Source organism: Sturnira hondurensis, unplaced genomic scaffold (assembly GCF_014824575.4).
Source record: "Sturnira hondurensis isolate 20B ecotype Veracruz unplaced genomic scaffold, ASM1482457v3 Scaffold0002597, whole genome shotgun sequence".
In the NCBI taxonomy this organism is placed as follows: domain Eukaryota; kingdom Metazoa; phylum Chordata; class Mammalia; order Chiroptera; family Phyllostomidae; genus Sturnira; species Sturnira hondurensis.
In genome coordinates, this window is record NW_028075228.1 from 4,483,870 (window position 1) to 4,502,478 (window position 18,609).

Below are 18,609 nucleotides of genomic sequence, written 5' to 3' on the forward strand. Positions count from 1 at the left end.
ATGACCCCTAAATGCACCCTGGCACCTGGCCCGGATCCTGGAGCAGAAAGCGGCCTGGGTCTGCGTGCCACTCCTGCCCTGACGAGCTGTGTGCCAGGGGGTACATCACACTGTCTCTCCATGATGCCTCAGTCTCGCCTTCTGTGAAATGGGGACGCCTTCTGTGAACAGTAGCCACCCCACAGTGTTCTCGTGAGGGTCAAAGTGACAAGCCTCACACAGAGCACCTAGCACATTGCTGGGCATGGCAGAGTCAACCCAGTAAGGATGAGCTACAGCCATTACGCCCTCACCCCTCAGGAGTGCAAACTGCCCCACTTGCCTCTCCCCATGCCCCTCACCCCCACCAAGAGCTCAGTGTGAGGAACTTGACTCTGAAAATAAAAGCTCTTTCTCTGTACTCTTGCCTCAAAGCCTCAGATTTGACCATTACAGACTCATTTCTTCTAAGCACCATCCTTCCCAGAATAAAACTCTTGGCAGAGGTGCCACCAGCAGTTAGCACGTGGGAACACACACAGCTGACCAGGTCTGCACAGAAGGGGCTCTGAAAAGGCAGGAGGAAGAGTGGAAGCACAGCCCTCAGGGAGGGCTGGTGGTGGGACTTGGGGACATTAAAGGACGTCAGGTCTGTGGAAGGAGACACAAAAGAATGGCGGGAGGCTGCCACTGGGGAGAAGGCTGGGAATCTGGAGGGTAGGGAAGGCAGAGCCAGAAATGACTTTTCCCCAGACTTTGTTTTTTAAGGTTTTATTTATTTAGTTTTAGAGAGAGGAGAAGGGAGGGAGAGAATCATCAATGTGCCTGAGAAACATCAATCTGTTGGCCTTTGCACACCTCCAACTGGGGACCTGGCCTGCAACCCAGGCATGTGCCCTGACAAGGAATTGAACCCGTGACCTTTCTTTTTGCAGTACGAGCCCATCCCACTGGGCCAGTCAGGGCTTCACTGGACTGTTTGTATCATTCGAATCTTGTAGCATCTACACGTGTTACCTAATAGAAACTAATTCAATTAAATAAGGGAGGGGACTATCTAATATTGGGTAAGACAGAGCCAGAAATAAAAAGGTCTCTGAAAGCGAAGGTGTAAGTCATTTCGGAATTTGGCTGGCAGCCTGCTCTCCTCTTACCCACTCCCCTACCCCCTCACCATCACCCCCAAATGCGAAAAGTTGCGTTATGAACTCCCGAATGGCTCGTTTTTAGGACATCAGAAATACCCTTTCAGGGTCAAAATCTGAGACGCTGGAACTCAGAACTCTCAAAACCTTACAAAAAGCCTTTCAGATTCACTGTACAAGCTCCATAGGGAAAGTGCGTCCACTGATAATGTCACCCGCATCAGAGCCACCATGTGAGGTCTGCCACCGTGTGTGGTCTACCTCTGGTGCTTCACGTTCAGCCGTCCCACTTACTTCACCGTTGGGCATCAATGAACTATTCCTCCAGCACAGGACTGGGCAAAGCAAAAGAAGGAAATATTGAAGGAAATGATTCCTGAAGGGCCCCAGCAGAGCCATGGAAGAAACTTCGTATCCCACCCTACTGCACTCCGATTAAGATGCACACACCAGCCAGCGGTGAGGGGGAGGGAGGCCTCAGGCTTTGTAATCAGAGTTGGGAGGTTCATCTGCTCTTGCATGACCTTGGGCAAGTTACTCAATTGCCCTGACCCTCACCCTCCTCACCTATGACACACAGAGATCACTGCTTACCTTGCAAGTTGTAAGGGGCATGGAAGTTTTATGCACAAATATCCAAACATTATCATTATCCCTAAAAATAACCCAGCACCTCCTGCTAGGTTTTCCCTTTAAAATGTCGCTGGATCTTGAAGTTGGGAGGTTTTATGCACTGAGTTACATCCCCTAAAAAGATATGTTGCGGTCTTAACCCCCAGGACCTGTGAATGTGGCCCTATTTGGAAACAGGTCCTTTGCAGATGTAATTAGTTAAATTAAGGTAAAGTCATAGTGGAATAGGGTGGGCACTAAATCTAACCCGACGGGTGTCCTCACAAGAGCAGAAGCCGAGACACACACAGGGAGAAGAAGGCCGAGTGCCACAGGGGCAGAGACGGGAGGGATGCAGCTGCAGGCAAAGGATGCCAAGGATTGCTGCACACCGCCAGAGGCTGGCAGAGGCACGAGCAGATTCTCCCTCTGAGAGCCCCAGGTTGCTTGCCAACACCTTGATACTGGATTTCTGGTCCCTGCAGTGACAGAATAAATTCCTGTTGTTTTAAGCCACCCATTTTGTGGTACTTAGTTACAGCAGCCCCAGGAGACTAACACAGGAAGTTATCTGGTTTCACTGTCTGTCGAATGTGCGAACTCTCTAGCCCAAAGATCAGCTAGTCAGCTTACATGTGACTGACTCTAGCAGAACACAAACAAACAAACCCCAGCAGCATCTACCAAGGAAGCAATCCCTCCCATCTATGAAAAGGTCTGACTGTCATAAATACCATTCATTCAACAAATGTTTATTGAGCACCTACTAAATGCCAGATACTGTTTGGAGCACCACTGATACAGTGGTAAATGGGGAGCAGACTGTAAAAGAAAGCATTCTCAAATAAGGTCATTTTTGATATTATTATGAAAAAAATAAAACAGTGTAATTGCATAGAGTGAGTGGGTTAGGACCCAAGAAGAAATTATCTTGATCGTTAGGGAATGTCCCATTAAAGATGTGATATCGGAGCAGTGATTTCATCACTAGGGAGCCAGCCATGAGAAAATCTGGCAAAAGGAACCCCCAGTGCAAGAGCCCTGAGGCAGAGCAAGCCAGGCATGTTCGAAGCACAGAAGAAGGTGGGACTTCTGTGAGTGAGAGTGTGGTCGCTGGTAAAGCTGGAGAAACAAGCAAGGTCAGTCAGTAGACCAAGTTTCACTTCGACCCCGTGAGTACTGGGAAGCCTCAGGGGTGAGGCTCGATTTGACTCACAGTTTTTAAAAGGTCACTCTGACACAGTCAAGTTCTTACAACTGAAGTCTTTCTCACTATAACTTTTTTCCTTTGGTTTTGGGGATCTTGGGCCTGCCCAGAACAAGTTTGATAAATGGCGGTCCTGAATTTTCTTTATGCTGGCTCCCAGGATCCCCCTGGCTTACCAGCCCTAAATCACTCTCTCCTGAATCAATTTCCAATGAATATGCTTGATTTCCCCCCTATACCCTTCATTAAATGTGTTGTCTAGAAGAGAACACAATATTCCAAGGATGGAGNGACTCACAGTTTTTAAAAGGTCACTCTGACACAGTCAAGTTCTTACAACTGAAGTCTTTCTCACTATAACTTTTTTCCTTTGGTTTTGGGGATCTTGGGCCTGCCCAGAACAAGTTTGATAAATGGCGGTCCTGAATTTTCTTTATGCTGGCTCCCAGGATGACCCCTGGCTTACCAGCCCTAAATCACTCTCTCCTGAATCAATTTCCAATGAATATGCTTGATTTCCCCCCTACACCCTTCATTAAATGTGTTGTCTAGAAGAGAACACAATATTCCAAGGATGGAGCAGACTGGGATGATCACCTTTCTCGTTCCAGGTCTATATTTCTATAGATGTGCCCCAGCTTCACCTTGCTTTAAAGTTTGTTTTGTACCACTGACCTGCTGAAACATTATCTACATAACTTCCCACTGAAGTCCCTCTTTTGATGTCCAGATCTAGAAAAAGGGGTTAAACCTTGTTCTTCCCTAAAGGGAAGAGCTGTGAAGTGTGTCTATTTTTTTAAGTGTTACCATTGCCCAAATGATGCCATGTATAAAACTACTGGATAAAATAAACAAAACTACTGGGTTAGCCTCTGAAGTTTCCCAATACCGCGTTTCTCCTCCGGATGGAGGACAAGGAAAACAATTATGGCAAGTTTCCCTGTAATTGCTTTGGTCTCTTGCATCACATAGATGAAGACAACTAGACTATTAGGAAACACTGAGCACTTGAGAAAAAGACACTCCCTGCAATCATACTTCCTACTAGATTTCTCAAAGACTCATAAACAAATCTGAGCAGACGCAGACTGTCTCAGGGTTGGGGTGGGGAGAAGTGATGAAGGTGCATGTGTACCAGCAAGCTAAGCGGACATAGTAAGCAGGGCAAATACTGGGAGAGAAGGACGCTCTGCCAGCAGACGCTGGGAAAGCCCTGCAGCCCTGAGGATGTGTGGATTTTCTGACCGGATCCTTCCCACATCCCTTTCCACATCTGGTGTCAGATGGCTGGGCTTAACACTTTGCTTTGCCTCTTGGGACCTAAATGACCTTGAGCAAGCACTTAGCCTCAGTGTCTTCACCTGTCAACCCAAGTCTACTGTGAAGATCAGCCATGGTTCTGTGTGTGAAAGCCTTTGTAAAGTATTGCCATGTAAAACTGAGAGGGTTATTATTGGCAAGAGGATTTTTACTCCTCCCTTTGCAGCTCTTTCCTGCAGCCAGTTGCCTTTTCATGACTCTTTTTTATACTCCAAGGCTGCTTTTGATGTTTCTTTTAACCTGATTATTTTCTTTTTCAAAAGGAGAGGGAGGGAGGCATGGAGCATAACTCATCCCACTCTAACCCTTTCTTAAAGACCATCCTAGCAGAAGTCCCTACAGAGCCATTTGGAGTCACCATAAAGCAATTAACCTCTGAAGAACCAGTTATTGTCATGATAAGAGAACCACATCTGAGCTCCGTGAATATTCTCCACTTTCTGGAATTCTGTAGTAAATTGGTAATTTACTAACGTCACTGAGTAGCTTTTCATTGTCTTTACTTGTTACATTCTCAAAAAATATAAACTATCTTCACATTAACTGACGCATGCCATACAAGAGACAAATACTGCAAACAAACAAACAAACAAAAACATGGGAATGAATTCCAGAACCAAATGAGAGGCTTAAAATAATCTTCTGATCACTGAGAGTGCCCACATGTGCACCTTCAGCTATCTTCATTTCTTTAATGGAAAAAGAAAATCTCATGAGTCAACATTTTCATTGTGAACTGAGCTCAGCAGCCTATCGCCCCGCATGTCATACGTGTAAGCAGTCCTATACATCTGAACAGAGTGGGAATGAAAATGAGTGAATGACAGCCAAAGGAAAAGACTCTGAACAATGGGGGGCATACACTTCCAAACAGAAATATGAGAAGACGGGAAGGAGCACTCACATGCAATACAATCTAAATCTCCTTTTTTTCTTTGCTTAATTCAGTGTTTAGCATCTTGGCTGCCCTGGTTTAGGCTTAAGGAGGAAGTGGGTCTAATAAAATGTATCTGAAACATTAGCATTAGGTGACAATGGCTTAATGGTAGGCTGGCCAAGGCAGCCTGGTCCCTGACAGATGTCAGCTTGCCCTGAGCACTGACTCACCACAGCTACAACCTCCACGTCAGGGCTCCTCACCTGTGCCAGCTCAGAGGCAAGTTCCTGCTCATGCTGCGGGTCAGCACCCTTGCCTAGCACTTAACCAGACCCAGACTGTTGGAGGAGCTGGCCAGTGCCCACTGCCAAGTCTTTATCCTCTTCCCAGGTTCCTTCTCCCAAATCCAATCCACAAACAACCTAGGAAGCACAAACCCAGTACGAGGGGAGAATGTTCCCAGCTCTAGGAAACCCAGTCCTTCCAAAGACCATGGACACTGGTTCAGCCCATCCTGAACCCACGGTCCGACACTGAGCTTGTAACACTGCATTTGTACTGCTGTGCCCTCTGCAGACCTCCTCCTTGCTTAATGGCTTGTCTGGAAGAAGGGGAGCCCTGGGAAGGCACAGGCGGAGTTCACAGGGCAGGCACCCAGGGCAGAGCCCTTTCTCCCTTGCCTTTACACTTCATCCGTCTGCCACCTCGGGGAGGAGAGGCAGCAAACTTAAAACTGAACACACACGCACGACGTGGCAAATGCCTTTCCCATCTTGGTCCCAGGCAACCCCTCCCCAGCAAGCCTTCCCAGGAGTCTGGGGGTTCTTCCCCCACCCGGCAAGACTAAGGAACCGGCTCCATCCCAAAGCCACCTGACGACACCATCTGCCACCGGGAGTGGGGACACCTTGTACAGTCCCCGATACCGCGGGCTCTCCTTCCCATTTCTTCAATCCCGCTCCCAGCACGCGCGGACCCCGCAGGAATCCCTGCGGCTCAGGGCCCTCAACCCTGCATCACCCCATGACCCTCACCCTTCCCGCCGGACCCCGGAATACCCCGAGCTGTCGTCCCGGGCGCTCCAGTTCTCGCCCTTCCGAGAGCTCCCGCGCCGCCCGGGGACCCCGGGCCCCGCCTTCCCTCCCATGGACACCGACGGGGGTCCCTCTCACCGTGACAAGCAAAGACAGGTGAGCGGACAGAATGAGCCGGTGCCAGACGGCTCCGCGGTGCAGCCACTGCACTAGCCGGAGAGCCAGGTCCTTCCGAGGCGCCGGCCCGCGCGAGCTGTCAGTCAGGCGGCCACGTCCGCCCTAGGCCTGGTCTGCGCAAGCGTGTGAGCCGCCCGGGAGCCTCGTCACGTGACGTGCCGGGCCCTGGCCCTGGCCGAGCCTCGGCGGGGGACCGTGGTCCACAGCTTCTGAGACCGCGGGTCGCTGTTATAGAAGGTCCCGGGTAACTCGTTCCCTGGGTCTGCTTAGAGCTAGAATGTTCTCCCCGGCAAGGAAGGGCTGGCGGGGTGGCCGCTCCGAGAGCAGGTGGGTGGGCGATTCGGTGATGCCTGATGCTGGTTGCTTCCCTGCTGTGAGTGTCCTCACCCCTAAAATACCATTTGCCATTTCCTGCCCGCCGCCTGTTCCACAGTTAGGGTAAAGTCAGGGCATGAATGCACATACTGTAAATACAGGACAGGCATGCATAGTATAGAAGGGCAATTTGAGGCTGGGTTTGTTTTTTTTTTGAAAGAGGGCACCTTAAAGGCTGATGTGTTCCACCTCATCCTGCTCCAGAAGTTCTGCCAGGCTACATCTATTTCGCAAACACGAACAATAAACACAACTTGCTATGGAAGCCTTTTATAGTTCGAGAGGAAGGTTGGGTAGAAGCAGAAATTGACATCTCCTCCCCAGTATGTTTGGAGTTGTGTCAAACTTGGTTCCACACCTAGCAAAATTAAGTATCTGATTCTGGAGTGTGGGCTCCACACCTCAGGCTCCAAAGACATTTCCAAAGCCACACTGCAGAGCTACAGTGCTCTTTCTAGAGGTTGCTTATACGAAATAATAAAGCCCCGTCTTTAAATAAAGGCAGTGGTATCTGACATGTAGCTGAACGTTAATTTTAGAAAACTGGGTTCTCTGAAACTTTAGGAGTTGTGCAGGAGGAACAGGATTCCTGTCACTTATGAGAAAAGATGACACAGATGGACCATCAGGCAGCTCTCCTGTGCCCCGAGTGTGGAGCTGCTGGTCTCTGGGAAGAGGACCTATTGAACTCAGATTTGCTGGGGAAAGTTTAAGGGAACTACATGAAGGAAAAAAGCTGGAAGCTGCAGTTCCACAGGAGTTACGGGGCCTTCAGCACCATAGTGCTTCTGGTCCTTCCCAGATTTGCTTGAGCAGCTTGGTATGGCCATCATGTATGAGAACTTGGCTCTCTGATTGTTTCAAGTTTGGTGTGAACTCAGGCAGGCAAGAAGTATAGCCTTCACTTCCTCATGAGGACACCACAGCGAGGTGGACATGCTGTGGTTCCTGTAAGTTCTGACCTGTGTCCAGCAGAATATGAGCCTGTTTTGCATACTTTATGGGAACAGAGGGGGATTCTATCTGTGGCTGGAGGAAGTCCTCCTTTGGTTCAGTGAGTGAACCTAGCACAAGGCACCACATCGTGCAGGCCTGACCTGGCTGGTGATCCCAACTATTCAGAGAAATTGAAAAGAGTGAGCTCATTCAGGGTCAAATACCATCTGGGGGAAATATCACTTCTCTTCAACAGAGTCATATGGACCTTCTCTCTTCCTATTTCATTAAAGCTCTTTTGACCTTGCCAGAGGGTTGGAGAGAGGCAGATGACCCAGCCATTTTTAAAAAGGAGAAGAAAAGTAAGTTCGGCAAACCACAGACCAGTGACTTGACATTGGGCCTGGAAAATATTCAGAACAGATTACTCACAAGAAATATTTGCGTCCCTCAGAAGAAGCACTGATGAAAGGACTGAGTCATGCTAGGTTAACCTTCTTTCTGTTGTGAAATGTATAGACTGGTGTATCAAGGAAACGTAGAGAAGTAGTATGTCTGGACCTGGGAAGCATGTTTACCAGGATTCTCTCAGTTATAAGTGACAGAACTCAATTCATACTGGTTTTTTGAAGCGAGGGACTGTATTGGCTTCCATAACCAAAAAGTTCTGGGGTTGGTGCAGAAAGATCCAGGGGCTCAAATGATGTTATCGGTCAGAACTTAGGCTCTTTCCCCTTCCTGGCTGCGTCTCTCTGGTCTGGCTTCATTCACAGATTAGGTTCTTCTTATAGAGTGGTCTTGAGTAGTAACAGGCTTATATTCTCTCAACTTAGTAGCCTCTGAAGAAAAAAAGATTCTCTTCAATACTTCCAGCAAAAGTCCCAGGATTTGGAATTAGTAGACCAACATCACTCGTGCGCTCATCCCTTCAAACTAATCTCTGAGGCCTAGTTGTTGGGATAAGTGGATTCGCCACATTTGGATAGGAGTGAGGATCAGCTACTTGGGTAAAGAGCAAGGGAAGGGTGGGTCCCCACAGGAAAATGAGATGCTCTTGTGAGGAGAATGGGAGACAGATTCTGGGCAAGATGCTCTTGTGAGGAGAATCTGGACAGATTCTGTTCTCAAGGGAGAACAGACATTCAGGACAGAGCATTTGCTAAGATACCTCATGATGGTGTATGATGGACAGGAAGAAAAGGAAAGAGAAATAGTAAACTTATTGGATGACTGAATTAATATTCAAAAATACTTTGATCAGAGAATGAGTCCAAAAAACAATTCTACACGATAAAACTGGTGGTGACTAGCATCAGTTCTGTTTCTGGCTGCCCACCATACCTATTTTCCCCTTCCTTCTTTGTAACACATTGCCACAAACTCAGAGGCTACAATGCACAAATGTATTATCTTACAGTTCTGGGGGTCAATCCTAAAACTGAGTTACCAGCAGGGATGATTCTTCCTGGAAGCTCTGGGGAGAATCATTTCCTTGCCTTTTCATTTCTAGAAGCCTCCTGCATTCCTTGGCTCAAGGCCCCATTTCCGTCTTCGAAAGCAAACTCCTTTAATCCAGAATAGTTATCAGCTTTTCCCCCCTTCAAGACACTAGTATGTACTAGGAGTACAGGCCAGTTATTCTGTCGAGAGTCTCTGCTGAGATTTTTCTGATTGCTCCCTTGTAGAGTCAGGAGTACTGTGGAATTTTGGTGGCAGCGCTGTATAATTGACATGCGTCCCTCTCAGTGCGTTGTATCAGGAGGCACAAACATCAGTGTGCCTCATGATTGCTGACACTATGTTTGACCAATGGTTGAGATGGTGACATATTTCTTAATTGTAGAGGGACAATTAATGTCCCTCTACATTAAGGGACAACTGTAGAGGGGCCTTTTTTCCCTTTGTGATAACTAGTAATCTGTGGGGAAGATGCTTTGAGATTTAAGTATCCTATTTTCCAGTAGTTTAGCATCCATTAACAATAATATTGGGTTGGCCAAAAAATCCATTTAGTTTTTTCTGTAAAATAAAAAAACGTGTTTTTCATTTTCACCGATAACTTTATGGATTTCGGTATTTTGAGTGTGTCGGCTCTCTCTTGTTATTAGCTTCTGGTGGGTAGAGGCCAGGGATGCTGTTAACATCTTCCAGTGCATAAGACAGCCCACAGCAAAGAACTGTTTGCCCAAAAATGTCAATAGTACCAAAAAACTTCACAAACCACTTTTGACATTTTTGATCAGTCACAGTGCCTTCTCCATACACTGCACAAATCTCTCTTTGCATTTCAGTTGTGTTTTTACCTTTCTTGAAATAATAAAGCATAATACACCAAAAATGTTGCCTATCTTCTTCCATCTTCAATATTAAAATGGCTGCACAAAAATCCACCAATTTTGGTAAGTTTCTTAAAAATGCACATTGAATGACCGGTGTCACAATACAATGTAACACAATTATTTCAAATGAAGTAAAAGACAACTAAGCACTACTAGAGCCATTGTACGAAAAAAACTAAATAAACTTTCTGGCCAACCCAATACTATGGTGGTTGCAAAATGTCGAGTGTTGTGATTCAACTGCTCCATCAGTATTTATTAGCTGACATTTCCCTGCATATATTCTTGCCCTTCTCCAATATGTTCTTCACAAAGCAGCGAGAATGACTTTTGAAAACCACAAATGTGATCAAATCATCCAGTGGCTTCCCACTGTCCTTCAGAGGCGGCTGGAACCCCTCGTTTGTTTGTTAGGGCCCTGTGTGACCTGGCCCCTTCTGAGCTCTCCAGCCTGGACTCAGACACTCCTTCTTCGTCCTGCACACAGGGGCCCCATACAGAATTTCAAACAATCAATTAATGCTGCTTTCCACCAAAGGGCCTCCCCACCAACCCTTTGCTTGGAAGCTTGTTCCTCCACCCCCTGCACCCTTTGCTTGGCAAATACCCAAGTGTCCTTCACAGATCACATTCTAAAGAAAGCCTTTCTTCCACGTGACCCCAGACCAGGACAGATTCCCAGGTATAGCCTCTCACCACACAATGTTCTTTATAAGAACATAACAGTTTGTACGATTATTTATGTGTTCGATTAGTCTCCAAGTTAATAAACATCACAGGCAGGACATATATCTGGTTTGGCTCACTTGTGTCTGCAGCACCTAGCATGGTGCCAAGCACAGAGTAAATTATTAAATACTTCCTGAATGAACCATTATGAGTCTAAGACAAGCATGTGGTGAGGGTGGGGGAGGACAAGAAGAGGACTGAGTCATTGAAACCAGAGCACAAATGGGCAGGGACCTGCTTCCAGGGGGCTTGGTAGACCGAGTCCTGGCAGCAGGAGCAAGGGCTCATGTCACAAGCCAGCCCCTGGAGCTTGGGAGAGAGCTGCACTGGCACAGGGCACAGCTTCCGGCCCCTCAAGGAGTGTTATCCAGTACAAAGAGCAGGACCATCACAGCCAGGCAGGAGGCCCACAAGCTACTGTGCTTCCTTTGGGCAGTAGTGTAGCTTAGTTCCGCAGCTGGACAAAGGGGTCCAACTTCACAGGGATGTGAGGATGAAATGAATCTGTGAGGCAATATGACAGCAGCAAAGGGCATCTGGGACATTTGGCTCTCTGCCCCTAGCTGTGTGACCTTGACTGAGCACACTGCCTAACCTCGTGGGCCTGTTTCTTCATCTATGAAAGGGGCCAACCATAGTGTGTTCATTCATTCCACACATTACTACTGAGTACCTACTTTCTGACAGGCACTGGGGATACAAGAGTGGATAAGACCAACAAAACTCCCTGCCTTTCATGAGGTTGGCATTGCAATGAGGGGTGAACAACAGGATAACTTAGGGAAAGATATTGGAAGTTAGCTGAGCTGTGACAAGAGCAAAGCTGGGAGGGGGGAGTGAAATGTTACAGAAATGGAAGGGAGGGAGAAATTTTAGATGGGGCTCCAGGGAGAAGATGCCTTCCAAATCAAGTCCCAAAGGGCACAAGAAAGCAAGCTTATCCAAGGGACACAGAGTGCCAAGCCCAGAGCCTGACACTCAGTAATTGCTCCATACCTGTCCACTAGCCTAACACCCTCCTACCAGCACAGGCTGGAGCCCCAGCAGGCTCTACCCACAGCTCAAGGCGCAGTGGCCCAGTGACATCATACCTCTTTCTGGGCCTTGTCTAACACCACGGGTTGTGAAGTTCCAGCCTCTGGCTTCCCTAGGCTGGCTGTTGCATCCAATACTACAAATTCAGTGGAAAAAATAAGAGCCAACCCAAAGCATCCTTCTGGAACAAACCTCTGTACTTCTGTCTATCTGTCTTCTCTCTCCCTCCCACTGTGTACTTGAAGTAGAGCAAACAAATTAGAAGTATACATGGCTAGGTGAATTTTTACCAAATGAGCACCCATACAACCAGCAGCCGTATCAGGAAACAGAATATTACTAGCACCCTAGCATCCCCCTTGATAGTAAACACTGTCCTGCCCTGTCTTCCTAAGCCAAAGGCCAGTTTTGCCTGGCTTTGAACTTTTTAATGAGATCAGATAATATGCACTCTTTTGTGTCTTGCTTTACTCAACATCGTATTAGTGAGATTGCTCTGCACTGGTGTGTGTAGTATATACTTTTATTCTGTACGGTGTTTTACTGTATACTGTACTGTATACACCACAATGTATTTATTCATTCTGTTGCCCATGGACTTCAGGTTGTTTCATTTAGGGCTATTGTAGGTATTCCATGTAAACATTCTGGTGCATGTCTCTTGGTGAATGTACGTACTGTATGCTCAGCCCCAGCAGATACTCTTAAGAGTTGTCCAAGGCAGCCTGACAGTGTCATGCCCATTAGCAGTGTATGAACTTCTAGCTATTCCAATGCTTGCCAACACTTGGGGGTTTTCATGTTTATATATAAATAGTATTTCATTGTGGTTTAAGTTTGTATTTTCCAGATGACTAATGAATATGAATAGTTTCGGAAAGTCTCTTTTGGGAAATATTTGTCCAAGTGTTCTGTCAGTTGTTTTATTAGGTTGTTTCATTTAATTTAAATTACATTTTTATGGACTTCTGGCCAAGATGGAGGCGTAGGTAGAAACACTGTGCTTCCTCGCACAACCAAGTTTAAAAACAACAAAGTTTTAGTAACAAAAACTCAGCCAAAACACAGAAAATTGAACTGTACGGAAGTCTGACAACAACGAACCATTCAGCCAACCAGTAAGAGGGGCGGAGTCAGCAGCTGGTGGAGCAGGGTTGCACGGGAAAAACCAGCTGGACCAACCCGGGCCGACCCAGGCCAACCTAGGCGAGGGGTGGAAATGGGCAGACCCAGTGAAGGTGCAAGGTGACTGGCTGACCGCAGTCACACATTTGTGTGCAGATAAACCTGGTGAAGGAGCAACCAGTGAGACAGACCACGCAGGCTAGGGCCCCAGCTATGGGAATTAAAGCCTAAAAGCACCAATTGGAAAAACTTTCGGGGTCGAGGTGCCAGGAGAAGCTCCCAGGCTCACAGAGACTTTGTTAGAGAGACCCATAGGGTCCTGGAGGGTGCACAGGGCCACACACCTGGGAGGTGGCATCGGGGGGGCCTGGTTTGCGGGAAGCAACAGAGGGGACCGAAATCTGAGAGCGGAACAAACGCCATTGCCCCTCTCTGACCCCACCCCCACATACAGCCAGCGTCACAACCCAGCAACTGGGTCACCCAGCCCTGGTGAACACCTAAGGCTCCGCCCCTCATACATAACAGGCGAGTAAGGACCAAAACATTATGGCTCAAGAACAGCTCAAAGCCCTAGAGCCAATAATTCTAAGGGACCAAGAGATAGCCAACCTATCAGATGCACAATTCAAAACACTGGTGATCAGGATGCTCACAGAACTGGTTGATTTTATTCACAAATTAGAGGAACAAATGAAGGCAAAACTAATTGAAACGATGAAAAATGCACAGGAAACCAATAGTGTGTAAAGGAAACTGGGACTCAAATCAAGGGAATGGACTAGAAGGAAGAAAAAAACGACCATACAGAAATCAATGAAGAAACAAGCATTCAAAAAAATGAGGAGAGGCTTAGGAACCTCCAGGACATCTTTAAACATTTCAACATCCTAATTATAGGAGTACCAGAAGGGGGAGAGGAACAGCAAGTGGAAAACTTATTTGAACAAATAATAAAGGAGAACTTCCCCAATCTGGCAAAGGAAATAGACTTCCTGGAAATCCAGGAAGCTCAGAGAGTCCCAAAAAAGTTGGACCCAAGAAGGAACACACCAAGGTACATCATCATTACATTAGCCAAGATTAAAATGAAGGAGAGAATCCTAGAAGCAGCAAGAGATAAGGGGACAGTCACCTACAAAGGACTTCCCATCAGACTGTCAGCTGATTTCTCAAAAGAGACCTTACAGGAAAGAAGGGGCTGGAAAGAAGTATTCCAACTCATGAAATCCAAAGACCTACATCCAAGATTGCTCTATCCAGCATAGCTTTCATTTAGAATGGAAGGGCAGATAAAATGCTTCTCAGATAAAGTCAAATTCAAGGAGTTCATCATCACCAAGCCCTTATATGAAATGTTAAAGGGACTTATCTAAGAAAAAGAAGATAAAAAATATGAGCAGTGAAAGGACAGCAAACACACAGTTATTAACAACCACACCTAAAACAAAAGCAAACTAAGAGGACAGCTAGATCAGGAGCGGAACCATAGAAATGAAGATCACACGGAGGGTTAGCAACAGGGGAGTGGGAGGAGAAGGGGGGAGAAGGTACAGAGAATAAGTAGCATAGACGGTAGGTATAAAATAGACAGGGGAGAGGGCAAGAATAGTATGGGAAATATAGAATCTAAAGAACTTGTGACATGTGGACATAAACTAAAGGGGGGGAATGGTGGGGGAGGGGGTGTGCAAGGTGGAGGGGAATGAAGGGGAGGGATAGGACAACTGTAATGGCATAGTCAATAAAATATATTTAAAAAAATAAATTACATTTAAAAAGGAATAAATGGTTAAAAATAACTTGCAAACCTGCTTCTTGTATATTTTTCCAGAAATATTCTATGTACTTCAAAACATAGATCCCCTGCTTTTTTTATACAAATGCAGTTTTACACAATAGACTTAATATACCTAGAAGACCATCCATACTTTAACACACAAAAATATGCTTCATTCTCTCCCTCTCTTTTTCAATCCTCAGCTGAGGACATGCTCACTGATTTTAGAGAGAGGGAGAGGAAGGGAGAGGGAGGGAGAGGGAGGGAGAGGGAGGGAGAAGGAGGGAGAGAAACATTGATCAGTTGCCTCCTGTATGCACTCCCATCTAGGGACCAAACCTGCAACCTAGGCATGTGCCCTGACTGGGAATCGAACCCTCAGCCCTTCTGTTTACAGGAAGACACTCCAACGAACTAAGCCATACCGGCTAGGGCGCATTCCCTTTTTATAATTGCACAGCACAGCATTCCCTTATGTACAACGTAGTTTATTTAATGTTTTGATGTCATATGGGCTGATGCCAGTTTTTGGCTTCTAAAAAATGCTACTATAAATACTCAAGTGCAAACATCTTTGTGCACTTGGGCGAGTGTATCTGCAAGATAAATTCCAAAGACAGGAATCACTGGGTCAAAGGGTATATAACAAAGTTTTTGTGATTCATTTTGCTGTCTTGCTCTGCAAAGAGCTGAACAAATTTCCAATTACACCAATTTGGTCTGCCTTACCAACACAGTATACCAAACTTTTATTTTGCTAATCTACTAAACTGTAAGTGGGATTTCTTTTTATTTTGAATTAAAGCTGAGCATCTTTTCACATATTTGAATAGAGCCTCCACTTTATTTAACAGGTCAGTTATTTAATTAGGATTCTTGAAAGAAATTTAGAACTTCATTTTGTGAGGATAAAGCCCGTTTGTGAGAGCAAACACAGAGCGGAGGTAGTCCTGGAGCTCAGGAACAGCTTTGATTTTTGGCAGAATTTGTGAATCCATGACTTTCTTCTGATCGACCTTGCCTTGCTCTGGGATCTCATATTTCTCCTTCTTGGTGTCAAACATCTCCCCCTCCTGGTGTCTGGGCTTGTGCAGCTGCTGCTTCTTGAAGTAAGCATCAGTGAGATGTTTGAGGATTTTCACACCACTGATATCAATTTTGCTGGAGGTGGCGATGACAAATTTCTGGCATGTTTTACGCTGAGGAACTGCATGAAGGGCCAGAGGTCCAGTCACAAGCAGCAAGTCACTGCTCAGCTGCTTCAGGAAAACCACCCTTCTGCCTCTGTGGTGCCCAGTGAGGATGGTCAGAATGGTCCCAGAAGTGATGCTGGCCCGCATTTCTCATGTGTTGACTGAAGGGCTTCTTGCCATGGCTCAACAGCTTTAGAGGCACATCTTCAATAGGGTAGTATCTAGGCATTTCTCAAAGTTGAACCACTTGGGTACCACCATTTGTGTTGCCACCAACTGGTTTTGTGACAGTGGCCATAACTTTCTCCTTTTTCTTTTCAATCCTGGATTTGGCTGCTGAATACTTCCTCTTGTACACGGCTTTTCGGGAATACCTGCCAATTCCTCTGACATGGACAGGATTTCAGCTGCAGTGGGGCTTCCCCTTCTTAGGCATCTTGGCCTTGAGGTTACCCTTCTTAACCTGGCCATTAGCATCAGCCTTCTTGCCTTCAGATTTCTTCTCCTTAGTGTCCGGTTTCTCAGTTTTTACACCACCATCTTGCAAGATGGGAAAAAGACTAAAAGTCGTGGCTTTCAGTCTATAAGCTGAGCCTCCACTTAAAAAAGGGCTGTTTCCTAGCCCTGGCTGGTGTAGCTCAGTGGATTGAGTACGGGCCTGCGAACCAGACTATCGAGGTTCGATTCCCAGTCAGGGCACATTCCGGGGTTGCAGGCCAGTTCCTGGCAGGGGATGCACGAGAAGCAACCATACATTGATGTTTCTATTCCTCTCTCCTTACCTTCCCCTCTAAAGATAAATAAATAAAATATTTTAAAAAATAAATAAATAAAATAAAATAAAAAGGGCTGTTTCCTGGGGTGACTGGTTAGCTGGAAACTAGCTTCTGAAGGGAAAACAGAACTAACCTGGAAAAAGGGATATTCCCTTCCCTGTAAAGATCTCCAATTTTAGCTTTTCTGCTCCCAGGACCTCAGTAAAATCAAGGAGAGGCAAAACACTCTGGTTGAAACACCATCTTAAAACAGGAAGAAACCTTAGAAATCAAATCTAATCTCATATTTTCGAGATTTTTTTAAAAAGCAAAAAAAAAAAAAAGCTGAGGCTTGGAGAGGGGAAATGACTTGCAGAAGACCACTGTTGAGAAAGAGATAAAAATCTTTCACAAGAGTTCAGTTGTTTTTGTCAACTGTTGCCATCCTTATTAAATATGTTAATGAATTATTTTTATTGTGTTATTATTTTCTTTAGCAAGGGTGCAATTTCAGTTACAATAAACAAGGTATACTAGTAATTAAAAACACAAGCAACATAACAAGTGCGGGGACTCAGGACACTTACGGGGTATGAATCCCCCCTCTTTATTTTTCGTGAAAGACTTCGAAATGAGTCAAAAAGATTATTGGGTGTCTTTAGGGATTGTCTGGAATGCCCTTCTGGATTATCTGGCTCCGTGAGCTTTTTCCCTTTCTATCTAGAATTCTACAGGGTGTAGAGAACTAAGAGCAATGCAACTGATTCTTGCCCACAGATAAGAGACGTACAAGGTCAGACGTTCAACTGACCTCCCGCTCCCACTGTAGAATGAGCTAGTTTTGCATCTTGTAAGCAAATTCACCTCAGCATTCCTGACAGCCTATAGGTGTGTCTGCCTTTTGGATTAATCTCTCAACCATTTGTATCATCTTGCATACTTCTTCATTAGTTAGTGAGTTAAACTAAATCTTTTACATGCGTTTATACTTGTATGAAGGTCATGATTTAAACTTTAAAAAAACATATTCTTTTAACACTGCTTGCAGCAAGTATATCTCCAGTACAGTCTGGGTGTTGTCAAAGATAACCGTCCTTTCAGTTTCTGTGAAAACAATTGACCACTGATGGAGGCCGACCTCACTTTCCTCCCTAGTGGAAACAAACGTGCCAGGCAACAGGAGGTTCAGTGAGGGGTGCCTGGATGCATAGCGCCACTCTGAATATACAGGTGCGAGACCTACTAACACAGTTTTAAACTTTTAAAGCTGGAATTTTGGTGATTGATTTAATGCACCCCTTACTTCTGAAAGTTTGTCTGGAATAAGAGTTTCTGGGGGCAAGAACCGTGAGCAGTGAGAAAGCGGCGTGCAGACAGTGAGATTCTGATTCCTCAGCCGTAATCGCTGCTTTTCTCAACCTAACAATTTTAGTGAGTACTCATCAGTTTACAACAAACACTGAGCATCTACTTCCCAGCCCTGCAGCAATTGTCCCAAATATTATAGGAAACCCAAATAAATTAAAAAACGTGTCTACCTTCAAAAAACTTAGGACTCATCATCTGGAAGGAATCGTTGGGATGCTCTGGTGTCCAGGTCCCTCGGAGAGGGAGACCGGAGCCTCAGCAGACCCCAGGAATCAGGCCTCCAATCCCCAGTCCAGTGCGCTTCCCCTTTTCCCCACGTGCTTCTGCCTCCGTTTCACTCTCGTCTCCATTTCCTTGTTTCCGAGTTCTCATTCTCGCCTGCCGTACAGGCCACACCTAAAGCTGACAGTTCTCTGAGAGGTCGCCGCGGACTCGAATCACCGCGGCAAGAACTCTGGACCTAGTGTGACAGCCTCACGTGAGGCTTGAAACTTGCGCCAGCCCGTAACCCCAATCCTTTCCCTTCCGGATATCACTTTGGAGGGATCCTTTTACTTTAGAGAGGGGAGCTTGTGACTAGAAGCTGGCTTCCTCAAGGAACTGACCGTCCTTAAAAGCCTCTG

At 46.0% G+C, this 18,609-nt stretch overlaps 1 protein-coding gene and 1 pseudogene across 4 annotated transcripts in view; both read right to left on the reverse strand.

Moving 5' to 3' along the window:
- Positions 1-18,604, reverse strand: part of KIAA0513 (KIAA0513 ortholog) — a 63,198-nt gene extending 44,594 nt beyond the window's left edge. For 2 of the 4 annotated variants that reach the window (XM_037040261.1, XM_037040263.1), the window contains exon 1: positions 6,313-6,449. The gene's annotated coding sequence lies outside the window, so the exon portion shown is untranslated. Of the gene's footprint in view, positions 1-6,312; positions 6,450-18,156 lie in introns of those variants that run through there. The other 2 variants (XM_037040264.1, XM_037040262.1) reach the window with 2 other exon arrangements.
- On the reverse strand, positions 15,517-16,507 carry LOC118983009 (60S ribosomal protein L6-like; annotated as a pseudogene).
- Positions 18,605-18,609: the final 5 nt, after the last annotated feature.